Source organism: Artemia franciscana, chromosome 21, assembly GCF_032884065.1.
Source record: "Artemia franciscana chromosome 21, ASM3288406v1, whole genome shotgun sequence".
Classification (NCBI taxonomy): domain Eukaryota; kingdom Metazoa; phylum Arthropoda; class Branchiopoda; order Anostraca; family Artemiidae; genus Artemia; species Artemia franciscana.
The window spans coordinates 20,892,187-20,901,893 of NC_088883.1; the positions used below are offsets into that span (position 1 = coordinate 20,892,187).

General features: G+C 33.5%; 1 protein-coding gene across 1 annotated transcript in view; it reads right to left on the reverse strand.

Annotated features, from left to right (window-relative positions):
* LOC136041009 (serine proteinase stubble-like) overlaps positions 1-7,793 on the reverse strand; it is a 163,752-nt gene extending 155,959 nt beyond the window's left edge. The window contains exon 1 of the mRNA XM_065725505.1: positions 7,775-7,793. The gene's annotated coding sequence lies outside the window, so the exon portion shown is untranslated. The remainder of the gene's footprint in view (positions 1-7,774) is intronic.
* Between the last annotated feature and the right edge of the window lie 1,914 nt (positions 7,794-9,707).

The following is a 9,707-nucleotide window of genomic DNA, read 5'->3' on the forward strand; positions in this document are numbered from 1 at the left end:
AACAACTGAGTCAACACCATTTCTAGCTTCTAAGAAGTTTTACTTTTAGTTTACGAAATGTACGTTGTTCTTGGAATTATATATATATTTCTGGACTTAGAATTTTTGGCCACTTAGAGTTATTTTGGGACACCAAGAATTTCAAGAAAGATGCTTTATCTGGTGTTGTGTAATTATTCATGTTATCAGCGAAACAATACAACAAATCCTGTGGCAGCCCTTACATCTGGTATTTTGAAACTAAGATACTGTGTATCTGGTATTGCGTATCATTCATGTTGTAAGTGAAATAATACAATACATCCTCTGACAACCCTCGCATCTGATATTTTTAGATAACAACTGAGTCAACAACATTTTGGCTTCTAAGCTGATTTCCATTGGTTTCATGAAATTAATGGGTTTTGTGGGACTTAGAAAGATTTATATTTTTTTTTACTCAGAATTTTTGAAGAATTAGAATTGTTTTGGCAAGCTCAGACTTTCTTGGCATATTTCCGAGTTTTCAAGAATGATGCGTTATCTGATATTACGTAATCAATCATGTTGTCAGTGAAACAATACAATGCATCCTGTGAAAGTCTTCATTTACAACATTTTTAGCTTGTGAACAGTTTTCCATTGATCTTATGAAATTCGTTATGTTTTTTCTGGGACTAATCTTTATTTTTCGGACTTGGAATTGTTTTGAGACACCAAGAATTTCTTGATATGTTTCCGAAAATTTCAAGAATGATGCGTTACATGGTATTGCATAATCATTCTTGTTGTCAGTGAAAACATACAATAGATCCTGTGACAGACCACACATCTGGTCTTTTGAGATAACAACTGATTCAACAACATTTTATAACTTCTAATTAGTTTTCCATTGATTTTTTGATTTGTTTTACTTAGAAATATTTTTTTTTGGACTTAGAGTTATTTTGGGACGCCGAGAAGTTCTTTATGTGTTTCCGACAGTTTCAAGAATCTTGATATGTTTCCGAAAATTTCAAGAATGATGCGTTATATGGTATTGCATAATCGTTCATGTTGTCAGTGAAACAATACAATAAGTCCTTTGACAGCCCAAACATTTGGTCTTTTCAGATAACAACTTAGTCAACAACAGTTTTTAGCTTCTAAGTAGTTTTCTACTCATTTTGTGTTTTTATTTTTTGGACTTAGAATTATTTGGGGACGCCGAGAAGTTCTTTATATGTCTCCGACAGTTTCAATATCTGCGTATTATTCATGTTGTCAGTGAAACAATATAATACATCATATGACAGACCTCACATTGGGTCTTTTGAGACACAGAAACTGTGGCAACCCATAACCCAATGTACTATTGGAGTTACTAACACCTTTTTTGGCATGAATACAAGAATTTACATCCTGGTTTCCAAAAATTTTTTGGCATATTTCCGATAATTTAATGAATGATACGTTATCTGGTATTGCGTAATCATTAATTTCGTCAGTAAAACAATAAAATACATCCTGTGCCACCCCTCATATCAGGTTATGTGAGATAAAAATGAGTCAACAACATTTCTTAGCTTCTAAGCAGTTTTCCACTAAGTTTATGACATTTATGCTGTTTTTTGTGACTTAAAATTATTTTTATTTCTTGGGGACTTGGTTAATTATTAATTTAGTCTGCTGTATCTGTTAATTCATAGTCATGGATGGCGTCTGTGCGCATGCTTACAATCCCCAAAATTCTAAGACCAAAAAATAAAAAAAATAACCCTTGTAAAAAAAAATTAAAATAAGTCCCCAAAGATAAATTTCATAAAATCAATGGAAAACTGCCGAGAAGCTGAAAAATGTTGTTGACTCAGTTGTTATCTCAAAATACATGCGGTCTTCAGAGAATGTATTGTGTATTTTCACTGACAACATGGATGATTGCGCAATACCAGATGTTCTTGAAGTTCTCAAAAATATGCCAAGAAGTTCTTACAAGACAGGATTCACTTTCTTGGAATGGTGCCAAAAAGGTGTTGGCAACTCAAAAAGTACATCGAGGTATGGAATACCACAGTATCTTTGTCTCAAAAGACCACATGTGAGATCTGTCAGAGGATTTTTTGTATTATTTCATTGACAAAATAAATGATTAATTAATATCAGATAGCGCATCATTCTTGAAATTTTCGAAAATATACCAACAAAGTCTCGGCACCCAAGAATAGTTGCAAGCCCCCAAAAAATGTAAGTTCCAAAAAAAGCAATAATTCCAAGTCCCAAAAAAGACATAAATTCCGTAAATCCATGGAAATGTGCTTAGAAACAAAAATATTGTTGAGTCAGCTTTTATCTCAAAAGACAAGATGCGGGGGCTGTCACAGAATGTATTGTATTATTTCACTGACAACATGAATGATTACTCAATATCAGATAACACATCCTTCTTGAAATTTTCGGAAACATGCCGGTAAATCCTCGGAGACCAGGACGTATATTCTTGGAATGATGCCAAAAAGGTGTTAGGATGTCCTATAGTACACCTGGATATAGAATGCTACAGTATCTGCGGTTCAAAAAACGATATGTGAGGACTGGTACAGGATGTATTATATTGTTTGACAACGTTAATAATTAAACAATACTAGATAACGCATTATTCTTGAAATTCATGGAAACATACCAAGAAAGTCTCAGCACGCCAAAATAATTTTATGCCGCCAAAAAACTCCAGGCCCATAAGTTTCATCAAATCAACGAAAAACCGCATAGAAGCTGAAAATGTTGCTGATTCCAATAGTACATCGGGGTATGGGCTGTCACAGTATCTGTATCTCAATAGACCGGATGTGAGGGCAGTTATAGGATGTACTGTATTGTTTCACTGACAACATGAATAATTATGCAATACTAGCTGACGCATCACACAAAGAAACAAACAAAGTAATTTTCAGAAATCAGGATATAGACACACTTCTATTCGTTGTATTTTTTCACCAACAGCACGAATGATTACACAATACCAGATAACGCATCATTTTCAAATGATAGTTACCAGATGGGTACTGTGCGCCTGGCTGCTTGTATCCAAAGGCCCATTTCACCGAGATAAAAAAGCTGACAAGCGTTTCCAGGAATTATTTCTGGAAACTGCATAAAAATTCTAGATAAGTCCTCAAAAATCAACACAAATTTTTTAAAAAAAAAAAAACTGCTTAGAAGCTAAATATGTTGTTTAATCTGTTGTTATCTCAAAAGAACAGATGTGAGGACTGTCACAGAACGCATTATATTGTTTTTTGATAACATGAATGATTATGCGATACCAGATAATGCATCACTCTTGAAATTCTCAGAAATCAGGATATGGGCCCACTTATATTCGTTGTATTGTTTCACCGACAGCATGAGTGATTACGCAATACCAGATAACGCATCATTCTCCCGTGATACTTGCCGGATGAGCACCATGCGCCTGGCCGTTTGTATCCAAAGCCCCTTTTCACCAAGAAATAACTGCTGACTTAATGTGGTATTAAGACATGCATAAATAGTTTAAAATATTTCAGTTAAAAGAAATGTAAGCAAAAACAATGTCACTATAAACATTATTTTTCAAATAGAAAAATCACAATTGATGTATTTATGTTATCTTCATTTTGTGCTTTTAAAATATTACAGGTGATTTTTTTCTGTTATATGTATATTTAATGTGATTTTAAGGCATGAAAGAAGAAGTTGAAAAAAAAAAATCAGTTTCAAAGCTCAATAAAAAAAAACTAAGTCAAGAAAACGTCACTACGATTATTATTTTAATAATAGAAGAAATCACGACTGACAAATTTATATCATCCTCATTTTGTATCTTTTAAAATATCGCAAGTGATCTTTTTTGTTATAAATATATATAATGTAATTTTAGGACATACAAAAAAAAAGTTTAAAAAACGTCATTTAAAAGAAATCTAAGTAAAAAAATGTTTCCCCTCCCCCTCCGAGGGGTATTGAGCCCTGATATGTTCATTGCAATACTCTGTCTATCCATTTCTCGTTCACAACAAGAAAAAATAATTTAATGGGGAGATGGAGACTGTCAAACTTATAATACGTATTCTACTAATATTCATGTTAAGGCTTGGGTTCAAAAATAATCCATGGAATGAATACAAAAGTTCAAGAATAACTAGTAGGGAGGGTCATTTTTTTAATTAATGATTACAAATGATGTACAAACACACAAAAATTCAGTAAATTTTTTTTTTATCCATGGAGCGAATGCAAAATTTTAACAATAGCTAGTGTGAAGGGGTATTTTTTTAATTAATGATTATATATTATGCACAAACACTTGAAATTTAGTAAATACTTTTTTGATTTGAAAATTGCTCTTTACCGTCCCTTGAAGGTCTAGGTTCAAAATATTCCACGGACTCGATGCAATAGCTCAAGAATAGCTGGTAGGGAGAGAGAGCTTTAAAAATATACATGACATACATACAATGCAGTAACTAGAGGGGAATGTAAATGTCATTTGATAACCGAAACTGCATAACGAAAGTTTTTATCCACTAAGCATAGCAGGAAGGGTGAAGCACAGGATGGTTGGCCCCCAGCCCCCCATTGCACTTCCTGGCTGAAGGACCATGAAACGAAGATCAGCACCACCGCATTGGACCTTAAGGGTCTAGTGCCGTCTTACTTACTTACTACTACTTTGATACTACTAAGCATACGACAAAAACATATAGATCATAAACCTCTTGGATTCCTTTTATTAGTCACCCTATGCTCACCTCATCAAATAAAAATAACTTGGACTAACATTCATTTATATCAAAATATTTGTCTGAGATATCTTACACAATTGGGAGTGCTGTGCGCTTGTATCAATGCCATTGTTTCCCGCCAAGAATTTTCTTATTAACTGGAAATTGCGATAACACTATATGTGTCTGCTTGGAATGATGGGGTACTGTGCGCTCAGAAAGATGGGATAAGTGTCTGCTTAGAATGATAGGATACCTAGGTGCTCGGAATGATGGGATACCTGACCGCTTGGAGCAATTGAAGGGATACTACCCTGGCCGTAGATGGATATTAAATTTAGCTTTAGTTGTGGAAATGATAATTATTCCTTATATATAAAAATATTTTCTACGACTTGGAGTCCAAAAAACAACTATAATTCTGTTAGTATCTCTTCAGATGGTAAAATGTTACAATCGTAGGAAAACCGTGCAAGAATACGGACAGCATAGAATTCTATTAAAAAAGTTAACGCCATCTAAGACTTATGCAAACGTTTTCGTGGCTTTTTGGTGGCTTTTCCAAAATTTTGGAAAAGAATTTCGAAGTCTTAAATAAGTCTCGTTTTTCAATTACCCCTTAAGAACGACCAAATAAAGCAAATTAAAAACAATAAATTATGTCAATTAGATTGACACGAAGAATGAAATCAAAATTCTCAAAATAAAAACATTCTCTATGATTCTATGATTCTCTATGAACTCTATTAAAAAAATTAACACCATCTAAGACTTATGCAAACATTTTCGTGGCTTTTTGGTGGCTTTTCTAAAATCTTGGAAAACATTTTTGAAGTCTTAAATAAGTCTCGTTTTTTAAGTATCCCTTAAGAATGACCAAATAAAGCTTAGATTGATTTAAAGAATGAAATCAAAATTTGTTCATAAAAAGCACTACGATTTTTACCATTAACCATTACCACTATGATTTTAAGCACCATTTAAAGAATGAAATCAAAATTTGTTAATAAAAAGCACTATGATTTTTTCTCATTTGTTGATGCAAGCAGTCATATAAAGCTTTAGTTACTTGGTATAATCATGAAAAAGACTTGCAATAAATATTGTCAAAATAAAGTCAAATGTCATTATTCGTCAAATAATATCAGAAATGTCAAAAGTAATGTCAATTTTTACGTTTAGACTAGCAGTATTCGGCCTCCTTAGCGTTCTAAGGTCTTTTAATTCACCCAGCCATACAGTACATGAAAACATATTTCAACTCGTAATACTACTATAAATTGAAATCTTTATTCAACCAAAGCATCAAAAGTCCTTTCATTAGGGACACTTTACAATCATATAAAGGCAAGCTGCTATCCCAGTTGCGTATGGATCGGTGATTCATTTTCTTACGATCGGTTACGATTGGTGATTCATTTCTGAATGCGAATAAGCACATATATATAGTAAAGTTTATGAAGTTTATAGAAAAATATTATTACGATGAGCAATTCTATGCAGGTGACTTTTCTATGAAGGTGGTGCGAACGTTCAAAATGAAAAATCAATTGGGTCCCCATCCCTAGTTAATGACGACTGACATACAAATTAAAGAGAAAAAGGGATTCATCGTAAAATCATTACCAACGCATTTTTCACAAATTTGGCAAGAATTTGGTTAAAACTTAAACTAAGATGACTAAATGAATAAAGCTACTATACGCAACTATGATGGCAACTTATATGATAAAGGAATGCAAAACTAGTACTCCATATAAGCTCTTTTAACATTTTTGTAATTCCTTGAACACTGGAAGTGACTATGTGGAAAGAGAGCTTACTAGTACCTTGTTCTATTTTTCAAGGCTTTTTAACTTTTCCTCCATAAACTATGTTGAAAGACCGCTTCCTTATTTTTTAATTTTTAAGTCATTCTAATTTTCTTCTTTAAGTCCTTAAATAGTGGTTGTAACTCTTTTAAGAGGCAATTTCTTTTCCCTCATTCCTAACCTTTTCATATTTTTAAGCTTTTAAATCTTTTTAATTTTTTTATTCAAGTTATTAAAAAGTGGTAGTCACTATATTGAAAGATTAATCGTTCCTACATTTATTTTTATTTTTAAATTTTTATTTGACTTGTCTCTATTGCCCTACGGAATCTCAGATTTCGAATATCCCACGTAGATCTTACAAGAAAATGTTCTCCCCATTAATTTGCTTTAATATTCAAATATCTTTGAAAACACTGCAAATCCAAAAACCTTGAAAAAGGAAACCAACAGTTTGAAGGTTGGTAGATGCCCTAGATAGTAGAAACCGGACTTTCTTTAATAATCATATATATATATATATATATATATATATATATATATATATATATATATATATATATATATATATATATATATATATATATATATATATATATATATATATATATATATATATGTATGTATGTATATATATATATATATATATATATATATATATATATATATATATATATATATATATATATATATATATATACTACTACTACTACTACTACTAATAACTCACTGCAGCACCAAGCCGCCTGAGGCCAACACAGCTACGCACGCTCCTCCTCCAACCTAATCTATTTAAAGCCTCCCTCTTTACACCCTCCCAGGAAGTTCCCATTTCCTTTAAATCCTTATTTATGACATCCTCCCAACCCAGACAAGGACGACCTGCTTTCCGTGTAGCCCCAGACGGTTGGCCAAAAAGGACAATCTTCGGTAATCTGTCATCCTTCATCCGTAGAACGTGGCCTAGCCATCTCAACCTTTCTTTCATTATAGCCCCAGAAAGCGGGATTGAACCACACTTTTCGTACAACCTACTGTTTGAAATACGGTCAGTCAGCCGGGTACCCAGAACAATCCGTAGGCAATTTCTTATATATATATATATATATATATATATATATATATATATATATATATATATATATATATATATATATATATATATGTATTAATAGCAATCAGTCAGGATAACTTCTTTTTAGAGTAGTGTTTTTTACAGTCTGGACACAATTTTCTATGTACCTGCACACAGCACAGCAAGAACTGTTTTGTTTCTTCATCAGCCGTGATCAGCAGTATCATTCACAACTCTCAAACGACTTATTCTTCTTTTAGCTTCCAGATAAACAGCATTATTGTTCCATGAGGATACATCCTCCTTTAGAAAACTGTCGTCAATCTGCAGTCGTGATAAAAATTGTTTGCTCTTCTCCGATACAAGATCATCCAGTGTCTTATCTATAACAAAAAATTAATAACAAAAATCAACAACAATTGAAAAATATCACCAAAAGTCAATTTAACTTACCAAACAACTTTTGAGTCAGTTTTTCCTCTGATGGGTCATAGCGTTGGCTAAAATCTGAGATTCTGTCCCTGTTGAAGTTGGCAATCTTTTTCTTCTTACTTTGTCTATCAACTTCATCATCTAACAGTGACATAATGACTCCTTCACATAAATACCACAAATTATGGCTAAGCTTGCTTATAGAGGCTTTATAAATTATTGTCTCAACTTTTTCGTACTCTTTTAACATCTTCAAGAAGCACAAATCTTGGTTCGGTGCTTTAGTCACCACTGTGTATTCCAGCCTAGGTTTAACATACAACATCCCGATAAATAAGCAAACATCTTGTAGAGCCTTTTTGTCCTTCGCAGTTATTCTGCATTGTGAGTGAAGAAAACATATTTTTAAAGAATAGATGGCTCTAGCCATTCAGCGTGCATAACTATGGGGGCCTTAGTTTCAGTTTTTTTCTCTATATCTCCTCCCAAAAATACTACGCACAGTTCGTCGTGGTAGTCATCTCTACAAAAAAATCTTTGTCCAATTCTGCGTTATAAAATATTAACAAAGCTTGAATATCTGTCTCGAAAACACGTCCTGTTACGAAATTAAGAGGTGTTTGCGGATGTTTATGGTGGAAAGGCAGTATGGTCTTCGTCACTATTTACTTTTTGAAGTCGGGAGGCACCTCTATATCAATCATCTTTACAAACAGGATCGAAATCATATATAGACGATGGTTCAGTGAAATTTCTAACCTCCCAAAGAGTTTTGGACGGTAGCTGGCTTTCCATTGTGTTCCCCAGGCCCCCTGGTTCTACTCTTATAAATTACCCTTTGATGCTACTTAAAAAAAACAAAAAACAAGAAAAATAACTTCAGGGAAAAATATCTGTCTACGCTAAAAGTTTTGTACTAATGATGAATCAATGAATTAAAAGTTGAAAATATACAGCATATCTATTTGAGTAAGCAAATATAAACAATTAATTTAGTTAACAATTACTTACCCTTTGATACCAGCTCTGGCTGTTTGGGTCCTTACTTGAGGTCTGCTCTCCTTCGCTGATCTCAAACAAAGATTTTTACGATGGGAAAAAAAAAATCATAAACCTAGATATCAACTCCAATATTACGTCAATGGTGTGTCGGAAGCATTAGAGCTTATCTATGAAATAGTTCAAAGTATAAAAGAACAATTACCCGAGTCCAGAACTGCCGTCTTTGGTTTCAGAATCTGGACCAACTTGGAATCCTGAGAAAGAACCTGAGAACTGAACGAAGTGGCAACCTTGAACTTCATCCACAGTGGTTGTTAGAAATGCTTCCTTACTTTGCTGCTTCCGGCCACAGTCTTTACCCGAAGTCTGCATCGTGCAATCGATTTTTTGAGTTGAGGAAAGACAACCCGAAGAAGTACAATACATTATAAGGACCTGTTCATCTGAAGAACTGACAACTACTAGGTAGCACTTTCTCCTGATCTGGTGATCCAACAGACGTTAATGAGTAGTATACAAACGAGTGCCAGTCTGGCAAGAGGTAGAGGCCTTGCTGATTCACAGCAGATAATTTGAGCATCTCTTATGTCTACTTTGGTTTTTCTTAACAAACACAGGCAGAGTCTGACTGTCGTCGCGCGGTTGACTGTTGAAAATCACGCATAA